Source organism: Phyllobates terribilis, unplaced genomic scaffold (assembly GCF_046119375.1).
Source record: "Phyllobates terribilis strain yellow unplaced genomic scaffold, ASM4611937v1 Scaffold_3__8_contigs__length_932513732, whole genome shotgun sequence".
Lineage (NCBI taxonomy): Eukaryota > Metazoa > Chordata > Amphibia > Anura > Dendrobatidae > Phyllobates > Phyllobates terribilis.
The window spans coordinates 231,796,826-231,810,259 of NW_027362763.1; the positions used below are offsets into that span (position 1 = coordinate 231,796,826).

At 48.6% G+C, this 13,434-nt stretch overlaps 1 protein-coding gene across 1 annotated transcript in view; it reads left to right on the plus strand.

Moving 5' to 3' along the window:
- Window positions 1–6,620: 6,620 nt before the first annotated feature.
- The window catches only part of LOC141259135 (phospholipid scramblase 1-like), a 58,943-nt gene continuing 52,129 nt past the window's right edge, over window positions 6,621–13,434 (plus strand). Inside the window, exon 1 of the mRNA XM_073674656.1 lies at window positions 6,621–6,731. The gene's annotated coding sequence lies outside the window, so the exon portion shown is untranslated. The remainder of the gene's footprint in view (window positions 6,732–13,434) is intronic.

A 13,434-nucleotide genomic window follows, 5' to 3' on the forward strand; every position in this document is an offset into this window, starting at 1 on the left:
GAGCGGGGAGAGGACGCCGGGCACGGAGCAGAGCGGTGAGGGGAGCAGCGTCCCTGCCTAGCAGAGGGCAGGGACGCCAGCGCTACAGTACCCCCCCCTTTAGGCCCCCCCTTTTTTAGGCCAGACAGAAATTTAGCTAGGATGAGAGGGGCATGGATGTTCTCCCGGGGCTCCCACGTTCTCTCCTCAGGACCAAACCCCTTCCAATCTACCAGAAAAAAGGTCTTTCCTCTTACCCTTTTGGTGGCAAGAATGTTCTCTACCTCAAACTCGTCCTCAGCAGAAACCGGAGCAGGAGGCGTACCTGTAGACTTGGAAAAAGAGTTAAGTACCACAGGTTTGAGGAGAGATACATGGAAGGAGTTAGGGATCCGTAAGTTGACCGGGAGTTTCAATTTATAGGCCACCGGGTTGATCTGACTGATGACCTCCAGTGGGCCGATGAACCGAGGCCCTAACTTATAGGAAGGGATCTTGAGCCGGACATATTTGGACGAGAGCCAGACTTTATCCCCAGGACGGAATTGAGGAGGGTCCAGACGTTTTTTGTCAGCGTGTCTTTTCATACGCTCGGAAGACTGAAGGAGTGCGGATCGGGTACTCTCCCAAATGGAGGAAAATTTGCTAACGAGAGATTCCGCAGCCGGGTTGTCCACCGAGGTGGAGACAGGAAAAGGAATCCGAGGATGCTGACCAAAGACTACAAAAAACGGGGATTTGGAGGAGGATTCGCTCTCGTGATTATTGTAAGAGAACTCGGCCCATGGTAGGAGATCCACCCAGTCAGAATGGTGGGCATTAACGAAGTGCCGGAGGTAACTGGTCAGGTTCTGATTGATCCGCTCCACTTGACCATTGGACTGTGGGTGGTAAGCGGAAGAGAAGTCCAGGGAGATGTCTAGTAGTTTACAAGTGGCTCTCCAGAAGCGTGAGGTGAACTGTACCCCACGATCCGACACGATGTGGAGGGGCAGGCCATGAAAACGGAAGATGTGACGAATAAAGTCTCTAGCTAGCTCGGGTGCAGACGGGAGGCCTGGCAGGGGAACGAAATGAGCCATCTTGGAGAAGCGGTCAGCGACCACCCAAATGACCGTACAACCGGCAGAGGGTGGGAGGTCAGTTATGAAGTCCATTGCAATATGCTGCCAGGGGGCAGCAGGTACTGGGAGCGGAAGGAGGCGACCGGCTGGCAGATGTCTCGGAACCTTGTTGCGGGCGCAGGACACACAGGCAGAAACAAAGTCTATTACATCCTTGTGCAGGGTAGGCCACCAGTAGTGCCGGGAAATAAGCTGGAGGGTCTTCTTCTGACCAGCGTGGCCAGCCAGTTTAGACGAGTGACCCCAGTGAAGGATCTTCTCCCGATCAGGTACTGATACGAACGTCTTTCCGGGAGGAAGACGATTTAGACTCACGGGAGCCACCTGCATTACTCTGGCGGGATCGATGATGTGTTTCGGATCTTCCTCGAGATCAGATACCAGAAAGGATCGAGACAAGGCGTCCGCCTTGACGTTTTTGTCAGCCGGGCGAAAATGAAGGACAAAATCAAAACGAGCAAAAAACAAGGACCACCGGGCTTGGCGCGGGTTAAGTCTCTGGGCATGCTGGAGATAAGCCAAGTTCTTGTGGTCAGTGTAAATTATTACCGGGTGAAGAGCCCCCTCAAGCAGGTAACGCCACTCCTCCAATGCCAGTTTGATGGCCAATAACTCTCGATCTCCTATGGAATAATTGCGTTCTGAGGAGGAGAAGAGTTTAGAGAAGAAGCCGCAAGTTACCATCCTCCCGGAAGAAGATTTTTGAGTAAGTACCGCTCCAGCTCCAGAGGAGGAGGCGTCCACTTCCAGGAAGAACTGCTTGTTGCCGTCCGGGCGATGCAGCACCGGGGCGGAAGAGAAGGCCTGTTTTAAGGAAAGAAAGGCTTCTTCTGCTTCGGGCGGCCACTCTTTGGGATTAGTACCCTTACGGGTGAGCGCGGAAATTGGGGCAGTCCGGGAAGAGAAGTGTGGTATGAAGAGGCGGTAGTAGTTGGCGAAGCCCAGGAACCGCTGAATGGCCTTCAGCCCCTCCGGTCGAGGCCATTTCTCGATGGCAGACAGTTTCTCTGGATCCATTCGTAGGCCGGTCTGAGAAATAATGTAGCCCAAAAACGGTAGCGAGGTCTGCTCAAAGAGGCACTTCTCGTATTTAGCGAAGAGGTGATTCTGCCTGAGCCTGAGCAGGACCTGACGAACGTCCCTCCGGTGAGTCTGGAGATCCGGAGAGAAGACCAAGATGTCGTCCAGGTACACCACAACGCAGGAGTAGAGAAGGTCCCGGAAGATGTCATTGACCAACTCTTGAAAGACGGCAGGAGCGTTACAGAGACCAAAGGGCATTACCAGGTATTCATAGTGGCCGTCCCGGGTGTTGAATGCCGTCTTCCATTCATCCCCTTGACGGATACGAACCAGGTTGTACGCCCCACGGAGGTCTAGTTTGGTGAAGATTCTAGCCCCCCTCAGACGATCAAATAATTCTGGAATGAGCGGAAGGGGGTACTTATTCTTCACCGTGATCTGGTTTAGGCCTCTATAGTCTATACAGGGACGGAGAGAGCCGTCCTTCTTTTTAACGAAAAAGAAGCCTGCTCCCGCCGGGGAGGTAGATTTCCGGATGAATCCCCTGGCCAGATTCTCCTCAATATATTCGGACATCGACCGGGTCTCAGCAGCGGATAAAGGATAAATACGCCCACGGGGAGGAGTAGTACCGGGTAACAGGTCGATGGGACAGTCGTATGGTCTATGAGGGGGTAATGTCTCTGCCTCCTTTTTATTAAAGACATCAGCATAAGACCAATAAGGAATTGGAAGTCCAGGTAGATTAGCTGGGGTAGGAGAGGGACGGACGGGATGGACGGGAACCAGGCAGGTCTTATGACAGTCTTGTCCCCAGCGAAGGACTTCTCCGGTTTGCCAGTCAAGCACGGGTGCATGTCTCTGGAGCCAAGGTAGACCTAGCAAGAGGGCGTGAGAGAGTCCAGGCAGAACATGAAAGGAGATACTCTCAGAATGCAGCATTCCCACCTGCAGAGTAATGGATTCGGTGATGAGTTGGATGGGGCGTGGTAAGAGCCCCCCATCCACGGCAGCCACAGACAAGGGTACAGCCAGAGGTTTGGTGGGGATGCGGTATTTCTCTACCAGGGACTGTGAAATAAGATTCCCGGCTGCTCCAGAGTCCAGTTGGGCTAGTTCGAAATAACGGTTCTCCCCGTAGACGATTGAAACTGACAACAGCAGGGATGGAGAGGATTTATTCTTGTCTAGGTGGACCTCTCTGAGCGAACCTAGACACAGGCGTTTCCCGACCTTTCCGGGCAGGCACGGATCTGGTGCTCCTTACTGCCACAGTAGAAGCAGGTCCCCTCGGCACGGCGTAAGTCCTGTCGGGTCTTGACCATCTTGGTCTGGTCGACCTGCATAGGCTCAGGAGGGTGTACCTGGTTAGAGACAGAAGGAGTGACGGGTTTCTGAAAAGTAGGAGCTAGACGTGGTAACCTCCTCTCACGGGTGACCTCTCTGGCACGCTCCTGGAACCGTAGGTCAATCCGGGTGGCAAGAGTTATTAAGTCATCGAGAGTGGTAGGAGTGTCCCGACCGGCAAGTTCATCTTTAATACGGCCGGACAGACCCTCCCAGAAGACGGAAACCAGAGCGTCGTTATCCCAGGTCAGCTCCGAGGCAAGGGTACGGAACCGTATGGCATATTGGCCCACGGTGAGACTCCCCTGACGGAGGCGTAGCAACGATGATGCAGATGAGGTCTTCCGTCCGGGTTCGTCGAAGACTTTCCGGAAAGCCGTGAGAAAAGCAGGCAAGTTGGACACCAGGGGGTCTCCTCTCTCCCATAGAGGATTTAGCCAGGCCAGGGCCTCCCCGGTGAGATGGGACATGATGAAGGCAATTTTGGCCCGGTCGGAGTTAAACTGGTAGGACAAAAGTTCAAAATGCAGGGTGCACTGATTTAAGAAGCCCCGAGCCTGGACGGAGTCGCCTCCGAAGCGAGGAGGTGCAGAAAGCCGGGGTCCGGGGTAGGATACCATGGTATTAGTGGGCAGCGGAGCTGCCGGATTGCAAGATATGGCACTGGCGGAGGTTGTTGGTGGATCAGACAGAGTGTTCAGGCGAGTATTAACATTCCGCAGGTGACCCAGGATGGACTCCTGTTGGGACCTCTGACGGGACAGTTCAAGACAGAGGTCCGAGAGCGAGGGAGCTTGGGTGCCACCGGGTTCCATGGCCCGAGCAAACTGTAACGGGTCTGGGAGGCGGAACCTCTGAGCTACTATACAAGGGGGCGGCCCTTGTAAGGGAGCGGACGGCAGTCTCTGGATGAACGGACAGGGAGATACGGCAAGTGATCAGGGCAGTCTGTGGGTAAAGGGTAGGTACGACCTGTGATGGCAGAGCCTCCGGGTAGGCTAGCAGGCAGATGGTAGATGTGTGCTCCCAGGTGAGCAAGCGAGAGTCTCTGGAATAACAGGTGGTCACGGCACGTGACGGCGGAACCTCCGGGCTGGCAAGCAGGCAGGTAACGGAGAAGCGCTCCCAGGTGAGCGGGCAAGAGTCTCTGAAGTAGCTGATGGTCACAGCACGTGACAACGGAGCCTCCGGGCTGGTAAGCAGGCAGGTAACGGAGAAGCGCTCCCAGGTGAGCGGACAAGAGTCTGAAGTAGCTGATGGTCACAGCACGTGACAACGGAGCCTCCGGGCTGGCAAGCAGGCAGGTAACGGAGAAGCGCTCCCAGGTGAGCGGACAAGAGTCTGAAGTAGCTGATGGTCACAGCACGTGACAACGGAGCCTCCGGGCTGGCAAGCAGGCAGGTAACGGAGAAGCGCTCCCAGGTGAGCGGACAAGAGTCTGAAGTAGCTGATGGTCACAGCACGTGACAACGGAGCCTCTGGGCTGGCAAGCAGGCAGGTAACGGAGAAGCGCTCCCAGGTGAGCGGGCAAGCTGGTCCATAGACAGACTGACCGGAGTTGTAAGGCAGACCGTCGGACCTCAGGAAAGTAGGCAGGTAGCTGATGTGCGCTCCCAGGTGAGCGGGCAGGCTGGTCCTTTAGACAGACTGACAGGAGTAGTAAGGCAGACCGTCGGACCTCAGACTGGCAGACAGGTAACAAGTATTCAGGCAGGAATCAGGCAGGTAACTGGCAGGAAACTGGCAGGTAACTGGCAGGAAACTGGCAACGGGACCTGAGGGCTGAAGCACAGGTGAGACACAGGTGCAAACAACATTGCTCGGGCACCTCCATTTTGGAGGAGGTGCCTTATATATGATGAAGTCCTCCGGCCATTGGCCGGGGACTCCTTAGGACGGCGCGCGCGGCCCCTTTAAGAGGAGGGGAGCGCGCGCGCGCGCGCCCTAAGCACGGGGGCCGGGAAGGAGCGCGCGCTGAGAGCAGAGCGGGAGGAGGACGCCGGGAAGGAGCGCGCGCTGACAGCAGAGCGGGGAGAGGATGCCGGGCACGGAGCAGAGCGGTGAGGGGAGCAGCGTCCCTGCCTAGCAGAGGGCAGGGACGCCAGCGCTACATCTTATATAGACCTGATGACGCTGTGCGGCCAGCCAATCACTGTAATGCCCACAACCAACATGGCTACGGCATTACAGTGCATGGCAGGCAATCCCTGCATGTTCATTGGCTCTGTAAAGAGCGCCAAACATGCAGGGAGGAGACCTGAGCTCCCGCCGAGCTTGTCGAGCACCATGATGCTCGGGCGAGTACCGAGTAGTGGCGAGCGCGTTCGCTCATCACTAGTTACAATATGTCACCAACTTGTTCATTCTATGGCTAGAAGACTTGATGATGTCCTCAAATATCATGGCGGTCATACAAAATATTAGATGTAGTAGTTGTTGATGTGGGGTGTATTCATTTTTGCATCAACTAATTTGAGCAAAACTTTAGATTTACAGTTCAGTGAATGCAGCTGATATCTTCATACCAAATTATAGTCTGTAGACATGGACCACTTAAAATCTTAAAGGGATTGTCCGGTGTTCTGCTAAAAGTCAGTAGTTACTCTGTATAACTGCAGGCTTGTGAAAGGTCACAGCGCACGCACCGCACGCTGACAGGATTCCCCGGTGTTGCTTTCAGCAATATTTCTACTAGATGAGCCGCACTCAATTCTCTCGTACTCCAGCAATGCCCAAGAACCCTGACAATGTACGGTGTGCTGAGTGACAGCCAACCCCTTTAATGATTTATTATGGTTTTCCAATGTGTCTGCAAAAAATGCTGACTGCTAAATTTTTTTATAAAAATTTTTTTTTAGAAAAAAATAAAAAATTAAGTTGGGAACCTGCTTGCCTCAAGAGCTTGCAGTCTATAAGATCCCACCTGCAGCTGATGTTTGTGGCTGCTCCTATGTATATAAGGACAAGTGCAGTCATGAAGCAGCCCCAGCACAATCACAGCCCCAGCATGGATGACAGACTGCAGGTGTCAAGTTTCGAATTCCTGGACTGCCCCTGCAATCCCATCCCCCAGACGGCAGGAGATGGTCGTCCTTCCCCTGTGCTCCTTCACTTCGCCTTTCTGCTACCTAGGACTGGTGCCTCCTCCCGGGTGACGCCGGGGCAGGCTCCTCCCGCACCATTATTATTACTGCCTGCTGCAGACAGCGGAGCACAGAGGGGACAGCACTGGCACAGGGAGCAGCTGCGGAGGACCGGGTGAGTAGTGCCCAGTGCACAGACCGAGGCTCAGCTCACACCTCTGTGATCACTAGTGTCAGGTGGGAGCTCCCGTGGATGTGGATATCTGTGGATGTGTCACCGCCTGATATCCAGGAATGGGGGATTTCTGCATCTGCTCTTGTCTGAGAAGTTACCAGGACTTATTGAATATTAGAAAACACCAGAAAATATCTGTCTATTGTAGTATATGTCTGTATAATACAGGGTATATCTGTCTATTACAGTATGAGGCGGTATTATATGGGATATAGCTGTCTATTACAGCATGAGGCTGTATTATACGGGGTATATCTGTCTATTACAGTATGAGGTGGTATTATATGGGATATATCTGTCTATTACAGCATGAGGCTGTATTATATGGGGTATATCTGTCTATTACAGCATGAGGCTGTATTATATGGGGTATATCTGTCTATTACAGCATGAGGCTGTATTATACGGGGTATATCTGTCTATTACAGCATGAGGCTGTATTATACGGGGTATATCTGTCTATTACAGCATGAGGCTGTATTATACGGGGTATATCTGTCTATTACAGCATGAGGCTGTATTATACGGGGTATATCTGTCTATTACAGCATGAGGCTGTATTATACGGGGTATATCTGTCTATTACAGCATGAGGCTGTATTATACGGGGTATATCTGTCTATTACAGCATGAGGCTGTATTATACGGGGTATATCTGTCTATTACAGCATGAGGCTGTATTATACGGGGTATATCTGTCTATTACAGCATGAGGCTGTATTATACGGGGTATATCTGTCTATTACAGCATGAGGCTGTATTATACGGGGTATATCTGTCTATTACAGCATGAGGCTGTATTATACGGGGTATATCTGTCTATTACAGCATGAGGCTGTATTATACGGGGTATATCTGTCTATTACAGCATGAGGCTGTATTATACGGGGTATATCTGTCTATTACAGCATGAGGTGGTATTATATGGGATATAGCTGTCTATTATAGTATGAGGCTGTATTATACGGGGTATATCTGTCTATTACAGCATGAGGCTGTATTATACGGGGTATATCTGTCTATTACAGCATGAGGCTGTATTATACGGGGTATATCTGTCTATTACAGCATGAGGCTGTATTATACGGGGTATATCTGTCTATTACAGCATGAGGTGGTATTATATGGGATATAGCTGTCTATTATAGTATGAGGCTGTATTATACGGGGTATATCTGTCTATTACAGCATGAGGCTGTATTATACGGGGTATATCTGTCTATTACAGTATGAGGCGGTATTATATGGGATATATCTGTCTATTACAGCATGAGGCTGTATTATACGGGGTATATCTGTCTATTACAGCATGAGGTGGTATTATATGGGATATAGCTGTCTATTATAGTATGAGGCTGTATTATACGGGGTATATCTGTCTATTACAGCATGAGGCTGTATTATACGGGGTATATCTGTCTATTACAGTATGAGGCGGTATTATATGGGATATATCTGTCTATTACAGCATGAGGCTGTATTATACGGGGTATATCTGTCTATTACAGTATGAGGCGGTATTATATGGGATATATCTGTCTATTACAGTATGAGGCTGTATTATACGGGGTATATCTGTCTATTACAGTATGAGGTGGTATTATATGGGATATAGCTGTCTATTATAGTATGAGGCTGTATTATACGGGGTATATCTGTCTATTACAGCATGAGGTGGTATTATACAAGGTATATCTGTCTATTACAGCATGAGGCGGTATTACACAGGGTATAGCTGTCTATTACAGCATGAGGCAGGGCTGTGTATACGGTACATTGGTGAGATGACGGATGTGTATATCCAGGCGGCAGGTTTGGTGTGGATTGAGCACATGTGAGTTTCTTCATCATGAACTGGGATTACTGCTGTGCCCTGTGTGAATTCACCTAAAGAGGAAATGGCCAGTCACATCTTATCTATTTAACATTGGGTAATTTGCTGCGATTTAACTCTTCGCTGTGAGCAATTCCTTTCCTTTGAGCTAAATTTAAATGTCACCTGGTGAGTTTCAATGAAGGAAGAATTAAAAAGGCAAAACAATGAGAAGACGCATACACGTAATCATCCGAATACCGGAGAGCACCATACTCATACAATGGGATCAGAGGACAGCACTGATGAGCTCAGGCACTTAGGAGAGAATGGTGAGACCCTGTATGGGGGGCTGGGGCAGTGGCTGCAAGGCGTGACCTGATAATGGAAGACATCTTCTATGGTCAGAGAGACTTCTGACCCTGGTGTGAGTTTTATATTGTCAGTGTCCATATAAATCTTGGATGTTGCCGTTGTCAAATCCCTTGTCGTGGTACCCATTACAGATCATCACCCATTTTCTACACAGCAGTATAGATTCTGCGCTCTGGGCATGTTCGCACACAGCATTTTTGCAGCAGATTTTTCAGAGTGTTGGCAGGAACAACGCTGTGCGCTCTGATAGGTCTTTATGTGCGTTTTTGCAGCATTTTTATTTGCATTTTCCATTGATTTAAATGGCTGCAAAACGTTGAAAGAACTGACTTGCTGCAGGTTTCAGAAAACGCAAGGAAAAAAAATGCAGCAAGTGAATGAGAGTTTAGACATCTCATTTACTTTGCTGCTATTGTAAAATACAGCGTTTTTTCCTGGACAAAAAAAACAGGCAGAAAGTATGCTGCAAAAACGCCATGTGTGAACGTATCCTAATGATACAAGTCGCGTCTATAGCTGGTGCAATCCTGACAGGCTGGTGGGTGATGTCCGGTTATTGTGGGTAAGGTTGCCCTATGATGGCACATGGGATCTTGCTGTTTGATGCTCATGGAGTCTGATAGATAAGGCGACACTTTCACTTTTTCTTCTCCTCTAAATGAGGCCCATTATGTGGCCCCTTCATGAGGAATTTCTGGATTTCTTTCATTAGAGTAATCCAATTCATCAGAAGGAAGTTGTGCTTACATCGGAATTCTCCCTAAAGAAACTCGATGCTTTATGTCACTGACCTACACATGAAGCCGGGAAAGGGCAGGTCTTGGGGGCAGTGATTCTGTGTACGCTTCATCTAAGGATGTGGATGTGAGAAATGAGGCCGATCTTCACCTCACTCCCTGGGAATTCTGGATTCCATATATAGTAAAGCTGGATTCTCACTTCCAGAAAACATTTCAGAATCCTCTCCTGACTTTGCACTAATCATTGACTACGTGATTGTAACCTAATAGGCATCTTTGTTTTTCCACCATTATAAACCGCAGCAGTCCTTCTATATTTATTCTTACTTACAGGTAGGTCCAGGAATATTTGGGCGGTGACCTAATCTTCATGATTTGGGATCTGCAGGCCACATTTTTTTTATGTAAAATGAAACAACTGAGATGCAATTGAAGTGTAGACTTTCAGGTTTAATTAAAGGGGCCGGCCCGAAATGATAAGTCTACAGTCACTCTGTGTGTCTGCACTTATGAATCGCCCCCAACGCACGCACTGTGTGCTGCAAGGATTTACCCGTTTCCGAGCCGGTAACAGCAGTGATGTATGTGTTATACATACTCCCGGCCAGAACCCGGCTAGTGGGCGCAGCATCACACCATACACTTGTATTGAGCGAGGCTGCGCCCCTTCCAGAGACGTGGCTGTCCAGTGGGAGTGCCCGAATAGTGGGCAATTACAATAGAGGGCCATACAATTGTATGGAGCGAGGCTGTGCACACTATTCGGATTCTGGTCGGGAGTATGCATATCGCAAACCACCACCACTCAGAAACCGGTGAATCCTTGCAGCCCACAGTGCTTTCGCTGGGGGGGGGATTCATAAGTCTGCAGTCACACAGAGTGACTGCAGACTTATCAATTTGGACTGGACAATACCTTTAATGACGTTGAACAAAAATATCCATTTTTCTACAAAGCCTCCTCATTTCAGGGGCTCAATAGTAATGGGACAAATTAACTTTACCATAAATAAAATGATCATTTTTAATACTTTGCAGAGAATCCTTTGCAGGCAATGACTGCCTGACGTCTGAAAGCCATGGACATCACCAAACGCTGGGTTTCCTTCTTGCAGAAGCTTTGCTGGGCCTTTACTGCAGCTGACTTCCATTGTTGCTTGTTTCTGGGTCTTTCTGCCTTAGGTTTTGTCTTAAGCATGTGAAATGCTGCTCGATGGGGCTGAGATCTGGTGATTGACTCGGCCACTGCAGAATAGTCCCCCTCTTTGCCTTAAAAACTCCTATGTTGCTTTGGCAGGATGTTTTGGGTGTTAGAACCTTGCTCTTAGGTTTTTTTTCCTTTGCTGGTCACATGACCTTGTTGGCCTATTTAATCCTGCTCCGCCCTTCTGGCTTTGCTGGACTTCATTGTATATCTACTTTCTAGCTAGCCTGTGCTCTGTGTCTTGCTCTGTTAGTTTGCTTGGTCTATTGACCTCTATGTTCTATATATTTTGTTTGTTCGTCTGTCTGCTACTATTTCTGTTAGGAGGTGTCCCATACTCCTCCCAGTCCTTAGTACTTGTAGGGATTCCTTCCCCACATCTATAGGTCTCCGTACAGACTAGCTTAGGACTTTAGCAGGTCTGATCGCAGGATCAGGTCCCCTGTTACATCGTAGGGATTAAGCTGAGTTCTATCGTAGGGACAGATCTCCTCTTTCCTTAGCTCTGGTAGCAGAACATAACATTGGGTCATTGTCCATCTGTACTGTGAAGTGCTGTCCAATCAGCCTTGGTGTATTTGTTTGAATCTGAGCAGAAAGTATCATCCTGTACGCTTCAGAATTCATCCGGCTGCTTCTGTCTTCAGTCACATCATCAGTAAACACTTGTGACCCAGTGCTATTGGAAGCCTTGCATGCCCGCGCCATCACACTGCCTCCACCATGTTTTACAGAGGATGTGCTGTGCTTGTTACATGAGCCTTTCCATGCCTTCTCCATACTTTCTTCTTCCCATCATTCTGGTACAGGTTAATCTTAGTTTCATCTATCCAAAAAATGCTTTTCCAGAACTGGGCTGACCTCTTTAGATGTTTTTGGCAAAGTCTAATCCGGCCTTTCTTTTAAGGCTGATTAATGATTTTGCACCTTGTGGTGAACCCTCTGTATTTGCTTTCATGGAGTCTTCACTTTATGGTAGACTTAGATACTGAAACACCTACTTTCTATAGAGAGTGTTTGTCACTTGGGTGAATGTTGTGAAGGGGTTTATCCTTACCATGGAAAGGTTCCTGCAATCATCCACCACTGTTGTCTCCCTTGAATGTCCAGGCCTTTTTGAGTTCCCAAGCTCACCAGTGCACTTTATTATTTTTCCGAATGTACCAAAATGTTGATTAGGCCACTTCTAACACTTCTGCTATCTGCCTAAGTGATTTCTTCTTTTTTTTCCGCCCAACAATGGTCTTTTTCTCTTCCATTCAGAGCTCCTTTGGCTGCATGTTGTGGGTTCACAGCAACATGCAAATGCAAGTTCCAAATGTAAATGCCACACCTGGAATCAGCTCCAGACCTTTTACATGTTTAATAGATGTGGATCATGTGTGCCGGCTTCTGCTTCGGCCGCTAGGAAGCGTTGTGCCTTTGTTGCTTGTGATGCTTGACAGCATCAATCCTGTATTATTGGCCTTGTGGCTATGACCAGTCCAGAAGCCACTGGGTTAATCCTGTTAATATGTAGCAGCTGTCTGCACTGTATGGGGCTGTTACTATATAAACCCCTGAGTGTCAGTTCCCAATGTTAGTCAATGTTTGTGCTATCTGACTTTACCTGTGTGCTGTGCATCTGGGGTTTCTTCGTGAGTTATGTTTCCTGACCTCCTGTTTCCCTTTAACTACCTGCTAGCTTTAAGATTTTGTCCCAGATGTGAACTCTTGTCTTTGACTCTGGTGGGCGACCATTCTTGCCTCTGGTTCACACTTCCGGCTCCTGTTGTAAAATCAGATTCCTGTATAGGGTGTTGTGGTTTCTCTAGAGTGGCTTGTGCAAAGTGTAAGGTAGCCTTATTGAGCCTGTGGCATCTGGAAGACTTGACATAATGATGAATTGACGAGGGAATAGCCCATGCAGCCCATTAAAAAGCTTTTTAGATCATTGTCCAATTACCCTTTGGTCCCTTTAAAAAGAGGCAGCTACATGTTCAAGAGCTGTAATTCCTAAACCCTTACTCCAATTAGGATGTAAATACCCTCAAATTAAGATTGAGTCAGCACTTTAAGCTCACATTGATTATATAACTGCATCATGAATGTTTTGGTAAACTGCTAAAATGCCAAAACTTGTGACACTGTCCAAATATTTCTGGACCTAACTGTATATAGCACCATCATATTCCACAGCACTTTACAGATATAATCATCGCTGTCCCCATTGGGGCTCACAATCTAAATTCCCTATCAGTATGTCTTTGGAGTGTGGGAGGAAACTTTAGTACCCAAAAGAAACACATGCAAACATGATGAGAACACCTGCAGATTGCAGATGTTGTCCTTGGTGGGATTTTAACCCAAGACCCCAGTGCTGCAAAGCAACAGTGCTAACCACTGAGCCTCCATGCTGCCCAATCTGTGCCATGGAAAATACACCACATACATAAAAATACAAAGAATAGGTACGAAACTGTTTCACTTCTTATTTTAGGCTAATATGGGTTTATGTGCGGTGCCGCGCTT